Source organism: Zalophus californianus, chromosome 3, assembly GCF_009762305.2.
Source record: "Zalophus californianus isolate mZalCal1 chromosome 3, mZalCal1.pri.v2, whole genome shotgun sequence".
Taxonomy (NCBI): domain Eukaryota; kingdom Metazoa; phylum Chordata; class Mammalia; order Carnivora; family Otariidae; genus Zalophus; species Zalophus californianus.
In genome coordinates, this window is record NC_045597.1 from 11,334,912 (window position 1) to 11,355,244 (window position 20,333).

Here is a 20,333-nt window from a genome sequence, read left to right on the forward strand (position 1 = left end):
ATAAGTCAGAAAAAGAAATACCGTATGAGTTTCACTCACATGTGGAATTTAAGAAACAAAAAACAGATGGGGCGCCTGGGTGGCTCAGTTGGTTAAGCGACTGCCTTCGGCTCAGGTCATGATCCTAGAGTCCCGGGATCGAGTCCCACATCGGGCTCCCTGCTCGGCAGAGAGTCTGCTTCTCCCTCTGACCCTCTTCCCTCTCATGCTCTCTATCTCTCATTCTCTCTCTCTCTCTCAAATAAATAAATAAAATCTTTAAAAAAAAAAAAGAAACAAAACATGAACATAGGGGATGGGAAGGAAAAATAAGATGAAAATAGAGAGGGAGGCAAACCATATGAGACACTAAACTCTAGGAAACAAACTGAGGGTTGCTGGAGGGGGCAGGGGTGAGGGGAAGGAGTAACTGGGTGATGGGCATTACAGAGGGCATTTGATGTAATGAGCACTGAGTGTCATATGCAACTGATGGATCACTAATTCTATCCCTGAAATTTTTTTTAAAAGATTTTATGTATGTATCTGAGAGAGAGAGAGAGAGAAAGACCACAAGCAGGGGAGAGACAGGGGGAGAGGGAGAAGCAGACTCTCCACTGCGCAGAGAGCCCAAGCGGGACTCGATTCCAGGACCCCGGGATCATGACCTGAGCTGAAGGCCGATGTTTAACCAACTGAGCCACCCAGGCGCCCCTACCCCTGAAATTAATAATATACTATACATTAACTAAATTGAATTTAAATAAAGAATTTTTTTAAAAAATCCTGTTTTCCTATCAGTAAAGGGAACTGTCCCAGAACCAATTATGAAACCAAAGAGTTTGTTGAGTCTTTATTTGGCAGGGATGCATTTCTGAGAATATGGTAAACAAAAAAAGAATGAAAAGCACCATGACTAGAACCACATTCTCTTACCACTGACACCTGGTAGAAGCATCAGGGAGCAATGGGAAGGATGGAGTAGGGGAGAGGAGACAAGAAGTATGAAAGCAAAACCTTAGCAAAAGCAATGTCAATGTACCAAGACCACAGCGAAATGGATTGTGGAATGGGGAAGGGGGGAGGCAGAGGTAAGTATGAAAGGGTGGGGCAGGGGCTATCTATATGGTTACTTGTCAAGGTTGGGAGAGACAGAATGATAGCTGAGAAAAGGTTTGAAGTGGAGTTTTTCTTAGGAAAAACTTGAACAAATGCCCTTGAAAAGTAAGGAGCTTAAAAGTAAGGAGATGAAATAATTCACATTGACAATCAAGTGGCAGAGCTAGGAGATATGGGGAAGCAGAAGACAGGGAAAGGGATAGAGCTCATCTCCACCACCACCCCCGCAAAATATAAGCCAGGATTTAAAAAGGAAAAAGATGAAAGAGGGGGCACCTGGGTGGCTCAGGTAGTTAAGTGTCTGCCTTCGGCTCAGGTCAGGATCTTCAGGGTCCTGGGATCGAGCCCCGAGTCTGTGGGGGAGAGATCTCTACTGAGAGTGAGTCCACTTCTCCCTCTGCCCCTCCCCCTACTCGTCCTTTCTCTCTCTTGCTCTCTCCCTCTCTCAAATAAAAATCTTTCTAAAAAATAAAATTAAAAAAAGAAAAGAAAAAAGGAAAAGCAGACAGGAAAGACAAACAGGAGACAGAGAAGGACAGAGCTTGTTATGCAGTTCAAAACAAGCTCCCCAAGTACCCACTCCCCATTTGCCGTGCTGCCTGGAAGGGCTTCTCCAAAGACCTTCTCGAGCCACCACTGCAGAGAAAGCAGCAGAGATACGATCAAGAATGTGTCTTTCCTTCCTAATGGTGGGAAGATGCCAAGAATGGGCATAAATACAGGTAGATTTATAGATCTGTTGACAGAAACTAAAGGCTCCGGCTTTTGGCAGTTGCTATTTTGTGTGTAATCAAGAGACAAGAACACTCAAAGAGGAGTCACTGGTGGTGTAAGAAGATTATAAAAAGGGCTGAAAATGGTCACTGGAAGCACGGGAAAGCAAACTAACAAAAGAAATCTAGTAAGACAGCCAAGTATTGCTGACATTCATTAATTTCAAAATCCTTGTTGTGAAAGAACTTTATGCCAACAAAATGGCACAGCTTCTATGTCAGACACTACGAAGTTCCTCAAAAAAATAAAGAACTACCATGGGGTGCCTCAATGGCTCAGCCGGTAGAACGTGTGTCTTGTGATCTTGGGGGTCATGAGTCTGAGCCCCAAGCCAGGGGCAGAGTTTACTTAAAAAAAAAAAAAAAAAAAAAGGCGCCTGGGTGGCTCAGTTGGTTAAGCGACTTGCCTTCGGCTCAGGTCATGATCCTGGAGTCCCGGGATCGAGTCCCACATCGGGCTCCCTGCTCAGCAGGGAGTCTGCTTCTCCCTCTGACCCTCTTCCCTCTCGTGCTCTCTATCTCTCATTGTCTCTCTCTCTCAAATAAATAAATAAAATCTTTAAAAAAAAAAAAAGGAAAAGAAAAGAAAAAAGAAATCAGGATCTCAAAGAGCTATTAGCACTCCCAGGTTCATTGCAGCCCTATCCACAAGAGTTAAGATGTGTTTGGAAACAATCTAAATGTCCACTCACAGCTAAAGAGATAAAGCAAATAGATACACTCACAGCTGAATACTATTCAGTCTCTTTAAAAAAAGGAAATTTTGCAGTATGTGACAACATGGATGAACTTGAGGACATTATGCGAAGTGAAATAGACAAAATACTTCAGGTTTCCACTTACAGGAGGTATCTAAAATAAGTCCAATTCCTAAGATCAAAGACTGGAATGGTGGTTACCAGGGGTGAGGGAAGGAGGAAATGGGGAGTTACCAAGAGGCATGGTTCCAGTGATACATAAGATGAATAAACACTGGAGATCTGCTATATAACATTGTTTAACTACAGTTAACAATAATGTATTGTACACTGTTAAGAAGCTAGATCTGATCTTGAATGTCCTTACCACAAAATTGGAAAAGAAAACAATGAACAAATTTAAGCCAACTTGGTCATACACAACTCTTAATTAAGGTCTTTTGGTGGCAGACACCAAAAAGTTGAACAGGAAAAGTTGGGTAAGGATTAGTTACTACTTTAACCCATCTTGCTAAAAAGTTAGTAACAAAAGCAACTCTCAGTCCAAAGTCTGCCACACATACATTTATTAAACAAACATTTCTCAGCAAGACAGCATACAGCATAGGGTACCTCAGTAGCTCAGTCAGTTGGATATCTGACTCTTGGTTTTGGCTCAGGTGCTGATCTCAGGGTCCTGGGATCAAGCACTCAGTGGGGAATCTGCTTGAGGATTCTCTCCCTCTCCTATTGCCCCTCTCCCTGATAACGCGTTCTAATAAAATAGATAAATCTTAAAAAAAAAAAAAGCATACAGCCTGTTTCACATGCTGCATAAAATCCCAATTCTTGTCAAATCACCAACTTGCATAAAAATGTCACCAAGGGAGGCATAATAAAACTCCAAAAGCATGATTTTATCTTTATAGTTGCTATAAGGCAATCAGAAATCCTCCTCGCTGATGGTGGGATATCAAAAATAAGGAAATCAAGTGCAAGGCACCACCCCTAGAGATAAAAGCCTTACTAAATTCTTGTATCATGTCTGTTCAAGGGTGAAAGGTCTCAAATATTTCAGCCAATCCAAATATCTTGAATAGCACTAATTCCAGTAATAAGCATCCAATTCTAATATCCATACTGCTAAATATTAAACGAATGTCAACCAGTGAAAACCCACTTACTTAAGAATTTAGTCTTGGGAGTCTGGGTGGCTCAGTTGGTTAAGCAACTGCCTTCAGCTCAGGTCATGATCCTGGAGTCCCTGGATCAAATCCCGCATCGGGCTCCCTGCTAGGCAGGGAGTCTGCTTCTCCCTCTGACCCTCCCCCCTCTCATGTGCTCGCTCTCTCTCTCTCTCTCTCTCTCTCTTTCTGTCTCAAATAAATAAATAAAATCTTAAAAAAAAAAAAGAATTTAGTCTTGACTGAGATACAGAAAGTTGTAAATGCTTTTAAAAGCCATCCCTTGGCGGTGGGGGAGGGAAAGCCATCCCTGGAGTGCCTGGGTGGCTCAGTCAGTTAAGTGTCTGCCTTTGGCTCAGGTCATCATCCCAGGGTCCTGGGATAGAGCCCCATATCAGGCTCCCTGCTCAGGAGTCTGCTTCTCCCTCTCCCTCTGTCCCTCTCCTTGCTTGTGTGCAGTTTTTCTCTCTCTCTCTCTCTCTCTCTCTCTCTCAAATAAAACCTTTAAAAAAAAAAAAAAAGCCATCCCTGGAGTGCTGACTCCCAGTAAGAGGAACTGAATGGACCTACAATGTACTTTAAATGAACACATGGGTTCATGCCTCTCTGTTCTAAGGAGTTTAAAATATATGAGACATCATACCACTGTGGCACACTACCACTGTGCCCAAAAACCTTCATGTCCCTGTTCCCATGGCACATGACTGCCCAGGTAGAGACAAGATTTACCAGACTAAGAGAGTTTGAGTCACTGGGATCAGAAAGTGAAATGTGCAACAAGCAAATTCTCTACAACTTACATATAAGCATATTTTCTGAATTTTGGCCATGTTCTTTCCCTTAATCTAGAACACATATGTTGTAGTAATCAAGTTCAATGATGCAAACTAAAACAACTTCCTAGGGCAAGGGACACTGGGCCAAATCCAGCCCAATGTCTGCTTTTGTAAAAAAAAAAAAAAAAAAAAAAAAGTCTTACAGGAGCACAGGTACACCTATTCATTTACTTACTGTCTGTGGCATCTTTTGTGCTATAACTGCAAGGTTAAGTAGTTGGGGCAGCCATCTAAAATATTTACTCTGAGTCTTTATAGGCAAAATTTGTCCATCCCCGCCCTAGGGGATGGCAGAGCAATAACCAAAGCCCCTGGACATCCTTGGAAATACACTGGCATGCCTAACCTAAAATTATTAGATGTTATGTGAGAGAACATTTGAAAGTCATCCTATTTAAACCACTGTATATTATTGTTGTTGTTGTTAAGTAGTCTCCATACCCAGCATGGAACCCAAAGCAGGGCTTGAGCTCACAGCCCTGAGATCAAGACCTGAGCTGAGAACAAGAGTCGGACGCTTAACCAACTGAGCCACCTAGATGCCCCTAAAACCACTGTATTTTGTAATATCAATAACTATTACTTGTAATAATATCTCAAATATAGTCACTGCCAGAAGCACCAACTCAATTCCTCTTAATAAGAACCAGATTAGTGAACTGGATGTAGCAATTTCATTAGAATACGGCCAGGTCAATCCTAGAGGTTCTCAGAGTCAAAGACGGAAATAACTGGTCGTTACATACTTTTTGTACAGGCAGTTCACCAGGGGATCTGACCACCCCAAACATCCTTGCCGAGTGTTCCAAATGGCAAAGTCTATACCACCCCTTGATCCTGAGCAGTTTCTGCAGCTAGTCACATAAGCTAGGCAACTAAGTAAAACAAGCAAGCACCCACAGTATGACTATTCTAGAGCTACTTGCTTCCTGATGGAGGGGCACTCATTTGTTTACTGCTTGCTACAAAACATGCTGAATCCTTGACTCTAGTTGGCAAAAACTTTCCCTGAATATTTTCTCTGCACATGATATGAGCAAGGCACCAACTGCCTTTTGGCTCGAAGTATATTTGCACAAGTGTTCGAATAGCCAACAGCCCTAGATGAGGACAGTGTCTGACTCCGGGGCAGAGTGCAGAGATGCTAATAGTCCATTTATAAAAGATTCACTATGTGAGAAGCAGGCTAAGAGCAAACCATTTCATGTGCAGGTATCATCTGACCCTCTTCATATCACCTTCTGGAAACTGGGACTTGGGGAACCAGAGCAAAAATGCTGATACTCTGGGGCGCCTGGGGTGGCTCAGTTGGTTAAGCAGCTGCCTTCAGCTCAGGTCATGATCCCAGGGTCCTGGGATCGAGCCCCGCATCGGGCTCCTTGCTCAGCAGAGAGCCTACTTCTCCCTCTCCGCCTGCCTGCCACTCCCCCTGCTTGTGCTCTCTTTCTGTGTCAAATAAATAAAATCTTTAAAAAAAAAAAAAAAAATGCTGACACTCTGACCACTGCCATGGCTGTGAGGAGTAAACGGTCCTTCGTGCCTGACCCAGCCACCTTTTACCTTCTATCAGCACCATGAAACCATGAGAGTTAACTTGTTGGCCTGCAAGGAAAGTAAAATCTCACAGTAAAGATCAGAGTAAACCACAGCTCTTGAGAGGCCAGTGCTCCTTAGCCGTGACACAACCCTCTTCATTTGTCGCCACTCAACAGAAGGATCACATCCCCCTGGCGAACTTGTGACACGATGACCAATGCTACCACGAGGACGCTCCTACTGTTGCTGGGATGGACTAGTGTCTGCTTTTGGCATGGACAGCATTGTGGCAGATGTGTCATCTTTGCCATCTTCTAGGACATGGGTTACTTCTCTAACATATAACTATTTTAGGGGGTTTTTTCTTTGTGCTTATGCAATGAAAATAATAAATTTCACAACAAGGGATATTAAAAACAAAAAGCATGGACAGTGCTTGATAACTTCCCATGAAGACTGACTAAATAACCACTCCAACATTCCTAACTTGTTTCCCTAGACTATCAAGGGCAAAAAGCAAAAGAGAACATTTCCCAGGTGTGCCTGGCTGGCTCGGTCACTAGAGCACACGACTCAATCTCAGGGTTGTGAGTTTGAGCCCCATACACGATACAAAACCAAATGGGCATCGCTGTGTTTCCATAAAGATTTACAAAAACCATGTGATGGGCCAAATTTAGCTCACAGGCCATCATTTTCCAACCTCAGAAATGCTTTTCTGTCCAAATTGGGTCAGTCAGGATTCTCCAGGAATAAAGTGACATGATCAAACATGTTTACCTGAAAATACCACAAAGAGTGGGGCTAGAGAAACCAACAGAGGATGGTGAGGTTTCAAGGGACTAGCAAGAGTGGGAAGCCATAATCACCCCAGTCCTGAAGAGGCTTGGAACAGGAAGAACATAAGTAGAGCTAGTGAACGTGAGGGCCCACCAGCTGCCCCGGCCCTCAAATAATGTGGGCACTGTCAAACTGAGACAAGGCAGGGAAGTAGAGATGGGATAAACAGCCTGATCTGCTTGATATCTTCAAACAGCCAAGCAGAAACACAGGGCAAGGAAGCTCAGGTGATAGACTACTCCATAGATGCCAGTGCCCTGCAGATTGATCCATAAAAGAAATTTGAGAAACTGGAGATCATCAAAATTTAAAGCTTTTGCTCTTCAAAAGACACCATTGAGCACAATGCAATACCAATTCCCACTGACTAGGATGACTATAATAAAAAAAGACAAATAATAACAAGCATTGGCATGAATGAGAAGAAATCTGAACCCTCATACGCTACTAGTGGGAATGTAAAATGGTGCAGCTGCTTCAGAAACTAGTCTGAAAAGTTAAAGGTTAGTTTAAGTTACCTAAAAGTTTAAGTATAGTTACCAAATGACCCAGCAATTCCAATCCTAAGTATATATGCAAGAGAAATGATAACATGTTCACACAAAGACCTGTATACACATATTCATAACAGTATTCATAGTAATTAAAAACTAGAAGCAACCCAAATGCCCAGCAACTGGTAAATGAATAAGACGTGTTATATTCATGCAACAGAATACTCAGCCAAAGGGGGGGAAAAAAAAAGAACTGATCAATGCAACAACACAAATGAATCTCAAAAGCATTATGCTAGGCGAAAAGAAGCCAGACACAAAAAAACAAAAACTATACAATTCCACTTAGTTGAAGTTTCCAGAGAACGCAAAACTACAGGCAGAAAGCAGATCAGTGGCTACGTAGATGGAGGTGAACAAGGAGTGACTACAAATGGACACGAGGGACCCGCATGGGCAATGGCAATGTTCTAAAAACTGGATAGCAGTGAGGGTGGTACAACTCTGAATATTTACTATTAACTCATTGAACTGTACACTTAAAATGGGTAAACTTTATGATATGCAAACTATACCTCAATAACGCTATTTAATAAAAATCAGGACGTTTCATATTCATTTTTTAATCCATTATGCTGTGAGCTCTGCTATGCGAGGACCTTCTGGCACACAGCACGGTGATTATAAATGTTTAACAACTGCAGCTAATAAAGTCAAAAATTCATCTGACAAAGAGGGCTCTGGCGATAGAAGGCACTTCAGAAGGGCACACCAGCAGCAGACAGAGGGCATCAGACACACAGAGCCCAGAGAGACCAGAGGATGGTGAGGGAGAAGAAAGCCATCAAAATGGAAGGCCAGCCGTTAATGCTGCACGCCTCAGACAGACCAACTAAGAAGGGGATTCAGAGAAGTAGCTACTGAATCTAACAAATCAAATTTCTGGCGATTTTGGGGACAAACTCAGTAGAACAAACAGAAGCCTGGCTTCCCTCAGTTGAAGAGCAAATGCAAAGTAAGAAAGAAAAACTGAGACTTAGTCGTTCATGTGGCTTAACTGTACGCTTGCGAATGCAGGACATTTTCTAACTACTGGGAAAGCTCAGTACACACACAAAGTAGTCGATAAAACTTTCTGATTGCAGACTGATACAACTTTTCAAAGAGATCATCCCACCATAGAGAAATACCTAACAGACGTGAGCATATGTACCTCACAAACCTAACTAGAAGTCCCTAAGATGGGAACAAAACCACAATCAGCAGCCAAACATATGCCTTAAAGACAAAAGACAACTTAGAAAGCGATCCCATAAAATCTGTGTAGATTCGATCACAAAGTTCTGGAAATGGGTGGTGGTGATGGTGGAACAACACTGTAAATGTACTTCATGCCACCGAATTACACAATTAAAAGTTAATCAAGCAGTAAGTTTTACTTTATATTTTACAATCAAAAAACAACAACAACAACAACTATATAGGGGCACCTGGCTGGCTCAGTCAGTGGAGTGTGGAGCTCTTGATCTCCAGGTTGTGGGTTCAAGCCCCACATTGGGTACAGAGATTACCTGAAGATAAAATCCTAAAAAAAAAAAAAACCCACACAGATTCAATCACAATTTTTAGCCCAACACTGACAAGCATTTATGAAAGAATGCATTTATAGAGCTTACTTACATAGTAAAAATATAAATAGTATCACCTAAGAAAAACTGTAGCAAGGGAGGAAAACAAAAAGAAGAGACAAGAAAATACCAATAATGAGAGTGTGGGCTCAACTCTAGACTGTAACCATTTTCCACTCGCAAAACAAAAGCAATCACACATGCATTCGGGATTGTAACGTTGAAGACTTAAGTCCACATATACCCTATTTCTGAATACAAATTTCTGAAACAATAGCAGAATGAAATTCGAGGAATAGGATTAAGAAATAACCTCCATTTGTTGGGGCACCTGGGTGGTTGGGTCAGTTAAGCCTTGGACCCTTAGTTTCGGCTCAGGTCATGATCTCAGGGTCATGAGATTGAGCCCCGCATCAGAATCCGCACTCAGCAGGGAGTCTGCTTGGGATTCTCTACCCCTCCCCGCTGCTCACAAACCTCTCTCTCAAATAAATCAATCTTTAAAAAAAAGAAAAGAACCTTAATTTGTAATCGGTATTTTTTTTAAGGATTTATTTCAAAGAGAGAAAGAGAGAGAGCATGAGCTGAGAGAGGGGCAGAAGGAGAGGGAGAAGCAGACTCCCGCTAAGCTGGGAGCCCGAGAGGGGGCTTGATCCCAGGACCCTGAGGTCACAACCTGAGCCAAAGGCAGAAGCTTAACCGACTGAGCCACCTACATGCTCCTGTAATCAGGGTATTTTTTTTAAAAAAAGATTTCTTTCTTTTAGAGAGAGAGAGAGAGAGAGAGAGAAAGAGAGAGAGAGAGCAAGCAGAGGGAAGGGTAGAGGGAGAGGTAGAGAGAAAATCCCAAGCAGACTCCCCACTGAATGCAGAGCCCAGGGCTAGGGCTCAATCTCACGACCCTGAGATCATGACCTGAGCCGAAACCAAGAGTCCAACACTCAACTGACTGAGCCACCCAGGTGTCCCAATCAGGGTATTTTTAAAAAGTATTTCCAGAGCATATGAATAGCTACATGTCAGTACTAATCATTTAAAATACAGAGAGGCCAACAAAGTCATGAGATCTCAAAAAACTACTGGAGCCCCACCATCACTCTCACTGCTCAATATGTGTCACTAATTGACAACACTGTGCATAAAAACAAATCACCTAGATGTTATTAAATTTTGGTTTTCTTTTAATCACTCAATATATGAATATACTACCTTGATTTTTATTAAGATTTTATTTATTTGCGAGAGTGAGAGACAGCAAGAGAGAACACAAGCAGAGGGGAGAGGGAGAAGCAGGCTCCCCACTGAGCAAGGAGCCTGACATGGGGGCTCAATCCCAGGACCCTGGGATCCTGACCTGAGCTAAAGGCAGATGCTTAACCAACTGAGCCACCCAGGCGCCACTAAAACAAAGAGTTTAAGCAATAAAGATAACCATTGCTTCTCACCCCCTTAAAGATCCCACTTTCTACCCTAAAGGCAATTACCAACAGTTTTGCATGCGTCCTTCCAGACTTACCTAAACATTTTCATATGTACATGCAGGCATGAAAGTGCATCATTTTATTTTATGTTTAAGATTTTCTTCCCATAAATTATATCCTGCTATATATTATTCTTTCAACTTAGTTAACAGCTATACAACATCTGCAACTTGCTTAACTGGTATACAACATCCTAGTACCCCGGGTAAACCACAGCTTATTTAACCATTCCTCCAATAATGGATATGGTTTCCAATTTGCAGATACTAAGAGCTGCAACAGGCTTCCCTGAACATGCCAAACTGTATGTGTGTATGTAAGAAAAATATTTGAAAGTTTAAATACTACAAACTACACATTTAAAAGCTTATGTCAATTAACATGCCTACCAGAGACGAATTTCCCCACACCACCACTGAATAACTGATCTTTTGGATTTTAATTAACTAATGGAAGGGGGGGGGAGGATTCTTCACTTTTTTTTTAATTTGCATTTCCCTAATAATTAGTGACTTTGGGCATATTTTCACATTGTGATCTATTTGTGGGGGGGGGTGTTTGTTTGTTTTTTTTTAAAGATTTTATTTATTTGACACAGAGAGAGCGACAGCGAGAGAGGGAACACAAGCAGGGGGAGCGGGAGAGGGAGAAGCAGGCTTCCCGCTGAGCAGGGAGCCCGATGCGGGACTCGATCCCAGGACCCTGAGCCAAAGGCAGTCGCTTAACTGACTAAGCCACCCAGGCACCCCATTGTGAGCTATTTGTATTTCTCCTTTTGACCATTAGCCATTTTTAAGTTTAATATAGAGATATTACAAAGAAGCAAAGATATATTCTGGGGCTTTTTTTTGTAAATTACACATAATACCTAAACATTATTCTTGTTCAAAATAAAGCTAATAATCCCACTAACCATACCTCTCTCCCCATTACATTTTCTCTGTCCAGGAATCACTCCTCAGGTGAGTACACATTCTTAGACCTTTGTCTGTGCCAGGGGATCTCAACAGGAAGCAATTGTGTCCTGCAGGACATAGGTGCCAAAGTCCACAGAACGTTTTACTTGTCACCACTCCAGACTGGAGCGATGCTACTGGTGTCTGGTAGGTAGAGGCTAGGGAGGATTCTAAATACCCTACAATACACAGGACAGCCACCTACAACAAAGGATTATCCAATCCAAAATGTCAATAGTGGCACTGCTGAGTACTCCCAGTCTATGCTTTTAATGTAATGTATGTAACTATAAAACTATAAAATCTTAGGGCGCCTGGGTGGCTCAGTCGTTAAGCGTCTGCCTTCGGCTCGGGTCATGATCCCGGGGTCCTGGGATCGAGCCCTGCATTGGGCTCCCTGCTCTGTGGGAAGCCTGCTTCTCCCTCTCCCACTCCCCCTGCCTGTGTTCCCTCTCTTGCTGTGTCTCTGTCAAATAAATAAATAAAATCTTTAAAAAAAAAAAAAAACCTATAAAATCTTATTAGTGTGGAGTTTTTTAAACATCAACAGTATTATTCTAGTGCCATTTTACAGATTCTTTTTCAATTCCTAATATGTCTTAGAGATGTTCTGTCAATATGTAGAGATCTACCTCATTCTTCTTTCGCTACTAAAGAATTCCAAGATATGGCTGGCTCTACAGTTTACCAACCATTCCCGACAGACGCTCAGCATGGAGGAATCACCCAGCTGGATGATCATAATGAGGTTTCTGAACCAAACATCCTGTCAATTGCCCAACATTCCCCTTCCTGCTCTGGATCTTTCTCTTCTGAAGCTGTAGCCATTTTTGTAGCCATTTTCCCCTGCCTGTGTGTTAGACCGGGGTTTTCTGCTGCATGAATACATCTGCCATTTCTCCTTCAGAAATGCCTCATCGTTTTCAGGACCATAATTCCCACTATTTTGCACAAAAATTCTGGTTATTTTTCTTTTGGTTTTTTAAGTATTTCTCCTCCCTGGGAATTTGGGACAGGAAGATGAAGTCTGATTTATCCCAACAGCTCTTACCACAGGAAATACAGCATGTATATTTTTAATTTAAAAATCAAAAATTGTGACTATTTTCCAAATTAAACAGTTAAAACGTTTTAAGATGGTCATGAAAGATATCAACAAACCCTTACTGAAAATCTAATCTAGTATCAAAATGGGTATGTGAAAATCATCATATAGTGCCTAAATGACCACAGGCCATAAACGCAACTTAGCTTTAAGGAACACCTGTTACCATTCCTCCATTAGTGCATCAAATGGCAGAGATCCTTTTCAGAGCAGCCATTCTACCAGATACCAAGGCATTTGCAGAAGCTCCCAAAGCTGGCTTTCCAACCTCCGATTCCACTCCCCAAATCGTCCAATACTGCTGCTGGGCTCACAAAGGACATGGAAGCCCTTGACTTATAGTTGTGACTCCTTGCTTTCTCACCAAGAGCTTTAGATGATTATTAAAAATAGCAAAAATCAGGGGTGCCTGGGTGGCTCAGTCAGTTAAGCCTCTGACTCTTGATTTCAGTCAGGTCACGATCTCAGGGTCCTGAGATGGAGCCCCACCTCAGGCTCTGTGCTCAGCAGTGAGTCTGCTTGAGATTCTCCCTCTCCATCTGCCCCTCCCCTCCCATACTGGCGGGCTCGTGCTCACTCTCTCCCCCACTCTCAAATAAATAATCTTTAAAAAAAAAAAAAAATAGCAAAATCAACCACACAAATGGTCCTCTCCTTAAAATTCCTGGCACTCTACAGTTAGCTCCCTTACTTGAAACAGCAATCATGAAAAGCAGTCAAGGGGCTCAAAATGTTTTTTCAGCACAGTCATTCCCAGTGAGCAAGGAGAGGACACATGAAGCCACCAAAAACATTTGGGAAATGTTTTTATTCTCTCTCTAAAAATAAATCATCTTTTTTCTCACCACCTCCCAGACAAGAAAATTTCTTCTCCACCCAGAGGTCAGAATGAGTACTTTGAATGAGCTCCAAGCCTAATAATTAACCTCAATAATTAGATCCAAAGTGATTTTTCTGCCAATCACTGAATTTACTTGTGGCTCTATGCCTGGTCCTAGCTATCAGGAAAGAATAAAAGCTGAGAAGTGCTTCTTTGAGGACTTAGTCTGGAGACTATGAGAAACACAATCAGATAAAGAGAGCTCGGGAAATCAGGACTGAGGCAAAGACAGGGCTCCCATCCTCCACCTTCCCTGGAATTAAAGCATCACAGAAGGTTGAGAATGGGAGTCATAAAGGAGGAAGAATTCAACTGTGTCTGTCAGGGGAGATCAAGTTACCTGCTGGGTTGAAGCATGACCCACCTCCCACAGGGCGCCCAGTCCACCCTGCAAGCCACAGCCAAACGTCACCAGATAAAAGCCCAAGCTCGCCTAAGTTCAGGGAGCTTCCCAAGGGCACTGAAGTACCAGGGCAGAAACTCCAGTCTGTACGAAGGCTCACTGCATCTCAGATTTCACGATGAATTCGGTCCTTACTTTGGGAAATAGATTTGTCACAAGACGTACTATGAAGACAGAGGTAAAACAGCGCCCAACCTGGCAACAGCAATGGGCAAGGAAGACATGAACAGTTTCATAGGCACAAGCTACTTGTCTTTCACTTCAAAATCTAACTTTTCTCCAAATCCAAATGTCTGGCTGGCTTAGAAAAGAATACTTGGTGCAGCTATCCACACGCCTCTTTTGTATGAAAGAGTAAATGAACATATTCAAATTAAGAGGAACATCTGGACAACACAAGGTAGAAAAATCTGTGGCAGCTGGCTCTTTGGACAGAAAGAACAAGAGAAAGAGCTGTCCCTCCAAAAGAAAAACTATGGAATAAAAAGACAAGGAAGAGGACTACCTATTATTTCTAAAACCCAAATAAAACATTTTCCCCCAAAACACAAGCTTCTAATTCCATTTATACAGTACTAGTCTCTGCTTTTCACTCTCTTTTCTAATTCAACTATTTTATGCTCCACCCACCATACCCCTTTACCATTAAATAGACCCTGAACGATTCCCTCTCCCTTCCCTGACTCATTCCAACATTTATCACTGGCACTCTGCTACAGCAGGGTATAAAGAGATGGTACATCACAGTTCTCTCCCTTCCAAGAGTTCAGGCTAGAACAAAAGGCAGACTTCTACACCAAGTGCAATCAGAAGTAATAAACTGGAGCATGTACACATGGCTAATACAGAAAATGATTTCATGAAGAATCCATTCTTTAAGTATAAAAGGGAATTTCTAATAAATGGAAAAAAAAGTAAAGAGAATAACTAATGGACAACTTCTGTACTCAAAGTCATGGAAACAGGAAAGGCTCCAGCCTATCCAGACATCCCCAAAACAGCTTGACAGCAAGGTGTATAAAGAGGTCCTGATGGGGAAGACTAGAGGAGCTGGGGACCTAGCTTTGGCTTCACCTCCCTCACTGATACAGCATGGGGGAGAAGTCAGAGAACTGTAGGGCTCCAGAGGATCTTTTCAATGGTTTGAAAGTTACAGATCCACAGGAAGCAGAGTGTGCTACCCCTCCGGTTTCCAGTCCCAAAGATCACCATCTCCAGAGAAAGCTGCTCAAGGATGTTGCAGCTCATTCCCAGGAAGACCAGGGAGAAGAGGAGTGTTTTCATGACCTTAGTGCCTCATTTGAGAAGGAGGAGCCAGGAGCAGACAAGGTTGAGAACAAACCTGATGATAATGTGAATTCCTCTGCACTTGATGAAGAATACCTAATAAAACTGGAAAACAACATGCCAGTTGAGGAGAAACAGAAGAGAAGAGAAGAGAGCACTAGACTAAAGGAGGAGGGAAATGTGCAGTTTAAGAGAGGAGATTAAATAGAAGCTGAGAGTTCGTATAGTCAAGCCCTTCAGATGTGCCCATCCTGCTTCCAGAAAGACAGGTCTATTCTGTTTTCAAATAGAGCTGCTGCAAGGATGAAACAGGACAAGAAAGAGATGGCCATCAGTGACTGCAACAAAGCAATTCAGTTAAACCCCAGCTATATCAAGGCAATACTGAGGAGAGCAGAGTTGTACGAGAAAACGGACAAGCTAGATGAAGCCCTGGAGGACTATAAATCCATTTTAGAAAAAGATCCATCTGTACATCAATCAAGAAAGCTTGCATGAGATTACCTAAACAGACTGAAGAACGTAACGAAAGGCTAAAGGCAGAGATGTTAGGTAAACTAGGGGCGCCTGGGTGGCTCAGTTGGTTAAGCGACTGCCTTCAGCTCAGGTCATGATCCTGGAGTCCCAGGATCGAGCCCCACATCGGGCTCCCTGCTCAGCGGGGAGTCTGCTTCTCCCTCTGACCCTCCCCCCTCTCGTGTTCTCTCTCTCATTCTCTCTCTCTCTCAAATAAATAAATAAAATCTTTAAAAAAAAAAAAGATGTTAGGTAAACTAAAAGATTTTGGGAACTTGGTTCTTCGACCTTTTGGACTCTCCACCGAAAATTTCCAGATCAAACAGGATTCCTCTACTGGTTCCTACTCCATCAATTTTGTTCAAAATCCAAATAATAACAGATAACAAAGTTAACAGTAGCTTGTAAAGCTGGCTTGGAGATTGTGTGCTGCTTGCTATTAACAAGGGGGAAGGCCCTGCCAATATTTAACTTTTAAAGGCATTTTATCTCAAAGACAGGCTATCCACTAGGGCCCAGTGCCCCCTTTTCCCTCTCGTTTTCCAATCAGGGTGAAATGCACTTCTGATGTCATAAGCCTAATTTGATTCCCATTTTAAGGTGGTGTCTGTGCAGCTGTTGCCCTTGGTTCTGGCTGTCCCTGGCTTTGTCCGGGACGAAGCCTGCTTGTCAAAGCTGACCTCCCTGAGCTATACACGCAAGCCCAGCCAGAGCGTCCCCCAGCCTGAGCAGACCTGCCGGTTGGAGACTGCCCAAATATGATTCCTGGGGTTCCCGCCTGCTGTCCCCTGTCCCTGATTACTCACCCCGCCCAGGCTGCTGGGCATGGGCTCTGGCGTCTCCTGGTTTCCTCTGTGGTAAATAAACGCTTTCTGTGATGGTCTGGGGGGGGAAAAAAAAAAAAAAAAAAAAGAGGTCCTGATGGGAGAGGGTGGGGGAAGAGAAAGACAGAAAGACTAGAAGGGAAACCATCTCGAAAGCAATCTTCAATGTCCCAGTAAAGAGTTTAGGCCTTAACTGGGAAGTCGGTGGCTCTCAACGTTTAGTTCCTATGAAAAGAAAATAGTGTTCATATGAGGAATATTATACTTCACCAACAGCAGCTTACTGGAGGTTGCTGCAGTTGGGCCATTCTAAGCAGTTAGCTATAAACATGCTTTCTCTCCCACAAATCTCAGACAAAACTTAACAGGCAGTGCTGTTAACAATGAAAACCTCTTCTTTTCCTCTGTTTTCTAACCAAACTTTTCCCATAATAGAGGACATACAGCATAATATCAAACACAAACAGCCATTCAGCTACATCAAATGCCTTCCCACACTTGTTTTTAAGCGACTCTTAAGAAACACCCCGGTCATTCTAATTACAAGTAAAATGGAGCAAATGTAGTTCATTCTGTCTGTCCCACTAAATGCAGCTAAGAAATCTGAACAGAATACATGAATCAACTATTTGTGAAACTTGAGAAGTAGCAGGCAGATCCAGGAAGAACAAACTTCAACTAAAAATCAGTGGTGAGTTTTCACTTTTTCCAACATCACCCCCTGCCTAATCAATGAAATCTGATACCCAAAGTAAGTACTTGGGGTGCCGACAGGGAGAGTTCCAGGAGAAGCCCTATACTCCTGCCTCGAAAAGCAAAGAAGGGAGCTCCTGAGACTTAGAACACTACAGAAATCTCCCAGTTTTTTTTGTTGTTGTTGTTACTGTTTTAAAACTTGATTCTTCTGTGCCCCAGCTACCAAGTAAGTAATTCTATGGCTGCAACAGGAGCCAAGAGGCAAAATGTGAGTCAGAGAAGGAACATTCTTCTTCTGTCAGTGAAACTGCAGTCTCATGAGGGTAGGTCAATTCCCGCTGTCTTTTTTCTTTCTGACCTAAGAAGAAATATGTATTTGGTCTCGGCCCCCAGTTCCTGACACAGAACTTCTAAAACCCTTGTTATTTCCTGATAAATAGGGGTGCTAAGAGCATCTTTTGTTCTAATATTTGGTCTTTGACCCCAGTTCCTGACACAAGAGCTTCTAAGATCCTTGGAATCTCCCAAGTGATAAGTGTCTTTTTGTATGCTAATAAGATGCCTGGGGGCGGAGGGGCTAGATAGCTTCAGGAAGGGGGCTGGTCACCAGATTAACCTCGGCACAATCAGAGGGTTGGAACTTTCAACCCCCTTCCCCTAACCCCAGGGGAGAAGAGAGGGACTTAAGGAGTGAGTTAATCAGCAATGGCCAACACTTTAATCAATCATGCCTACGTAATAGAACCTCCGTAAAGCCCCTAAGCAATGGGATTCAGAGAGCTTCTGAGCTGGTGAACACACATCCACATGCCAGAAAGGTGGCACACCTTAACTCCACGGACAGAAGCTCCTGTGCTCAAGACCCCTCCAGACCTTGCCCTGTGTACCTCTTCACTTCACTGTCCATTTGTATCTTTCAGGATATCATTTCTGGGAAGCCAGCAAATGTTGGGTAAAGCATTTGCCTCAGTTCTGTGAGTCATGATAGCCAATTATCAAACCTGAGGAGGGGGGCTGTGGAAACCCCTGATTTATAGCCAGTTGGGAAAAAGTACAAGTGATAACCCAGGCCTTAAGAAAAGCATCTGAAGGGCAGTCCCACAAGACTTAACCTGCGGGATCCAACTCCAGGGAGTTGGTATTAGAGCTGAATTACATTGTACAACGTCCAGCTGGTGTCCAAAGAGCCAGAGAACTGGCTTTTGGCATGAGGGGAAAACCCCACACATTTAGCATCAGAAGTGTGGCGAGTAAAAAAAAAAAAAAAAAAAAGTTTTCCTTAGTCTCCCCCTGTACTCTCAACACCTGGCCATAAACACAGACGCAGATGTAGCAATGCAAAGTAACCCAAATCCCAGCTTTCTCAGCAAGAGGAATGAAAATGGAAGGCCTAGCACAGATAACAAAGGAAAAGCTAGCGTGAGGTGACCCAATAAAGTTGTTTATCAACTCCTGGGCCCATCCCTAGGCTGGGCATGTATAGATAGGATCCTAATAAGCATACCAAAAATGTTTTAAAACTCAACTAAGAGACCACAGGTCTCGGACTAACCAGATGGTATTACACCTGTGAACATACAGAGGCGTATACCGAACAGAAAACAGATGACAACATTCACTCTGAAGCCAACCACGTTGATTGCTGCTAAAACAAAAAGAACATTCTCTCAAGAATTTAAGATTCAATCTCATAATACATATAATATCCAAAAGACAGTTGCATCCTTGAACAAGCCTGGTTTGAACTGCACAGCTCCACTTATACACAGATTTTTTTTTCCCGTATTGTGAATGTATTTTCTCTTCCTTATGATTTTCTTAGTAACATTTTCTTTTTCTCCAGCTTACGGTAAGAGTATAACATATGAGGGCGCCTGGGTGGCTCAGTTGGTTAAGCAACTGCCTTCGGCTCAGGTCATGATCCTGGAGTCCCGGGATCGAGTCCCACATTGGGCTCCCTGCCCAGCAGGGAGTCTGCTTCTCCCTCTGACCCTCTTCCCTCTCGTGTTCTCTATCTCTCATTCTCTCTCAAATAAATAAATAAAATCTTTAAAAAAAAAAAAAAAGAGTATAACATATGATACATATAAGATACAAAATGTGTGTTCATCTGGGAGGACAGGCCTCATCTCTACTTTTCCAAAGATCCTCAAGAGACTGAAAAGCAGGTCACTGCTGAAAAGGCTGTGAAGGAATTTCAGGGTGAATGGACTGCTCCAGCTCCTGGGTTCACCGATAACTCAATGGGAAGTCGCACACTGGTGTGAAGACCTGCAGGGGCCCTCTGGACCTCATCAGCAGGCCCCTACTGAGGACTGGAGCACTCAGCCTGCCGCTGAAGGCGGGTCCACAGCTCCCACTGTTCTGCCCACTGAAGAGCTAGGAACAACCACTGAGTCTTAAGCTGCACTTCCACAAAAGCAAACAAAATGGAAATAAGGTTGATGGAAATAAACAGTTTCTAAAAAGCTGAAATGTGTGTGTGTGTGTGTGCACGCGCGCACACGTGCAGGCACACACACTACTTGACTGTTACAGTTAAGTCAATAGAAGGCTATTAGATTTGGGCAAGTCAAAACTTCTATGTGGATTTTTCAATGTACAGATGTTTGGTGCCCCTAACCCCGGTGTTGTTCAAGGGTCAACTGCACAATCCAAAATTCCTTAGCACACCCAGAACAAGGTAAATTTCAACTCTTATAAAGATAATCAATAGACACCAAAGCCAAGATGACAAAACTGGTGAAATTATCTGACAAAGACTAAGGAAGTGATTATAAAAATACTCCAAAATACAAGAGTAAACATTCTTGAAACAAATGAGGGAATCGTAAGAAATAGAATTTGTAAAAAGGAACACACAGAAACTTTAACTTAAGTATGTAATAACCAAAAAGTTTTTTATTTTTTATTTTTTTAAAGATTTTATTTATTTGAGAGAGAATGAGAGATAGAGAGCACGAGAGGGAAGAGGGTCAGAGGGAGAAGCAGACTCCCTGCTGAGCAGGGAGCCCGATGTGGGACTCGATCCCAGGACTCCAGGATCATGACCTGAGCTGAAGGCAAGTCGCTTAACCAACTGAGCCACCCAGGCGCCCACCAAAAAGTTTTTTAAAACT

The 20,333-nt window shown here is 42.8% G+C and overlaps 1 protein-coding gene and 1 pseudogene across 4 annotated transcripts in view; one reads left to right on the forward strand and one right to left on the reverse strand.

The window, feature by feature from the left end:
• Positions 1 to 20,333, reverse strand: part of PCCA (propionyl-CoA carboxylase subunit alpha) — a 394,205-nt gene that overhangs the window by 332,089 nt on the left and 41,783 nt on the right. The window lies entirely within an intron of this gene.
• On the forward strand, positions 14,933 to 16,080 carry LOC113919305 (annotated as a pseudogene).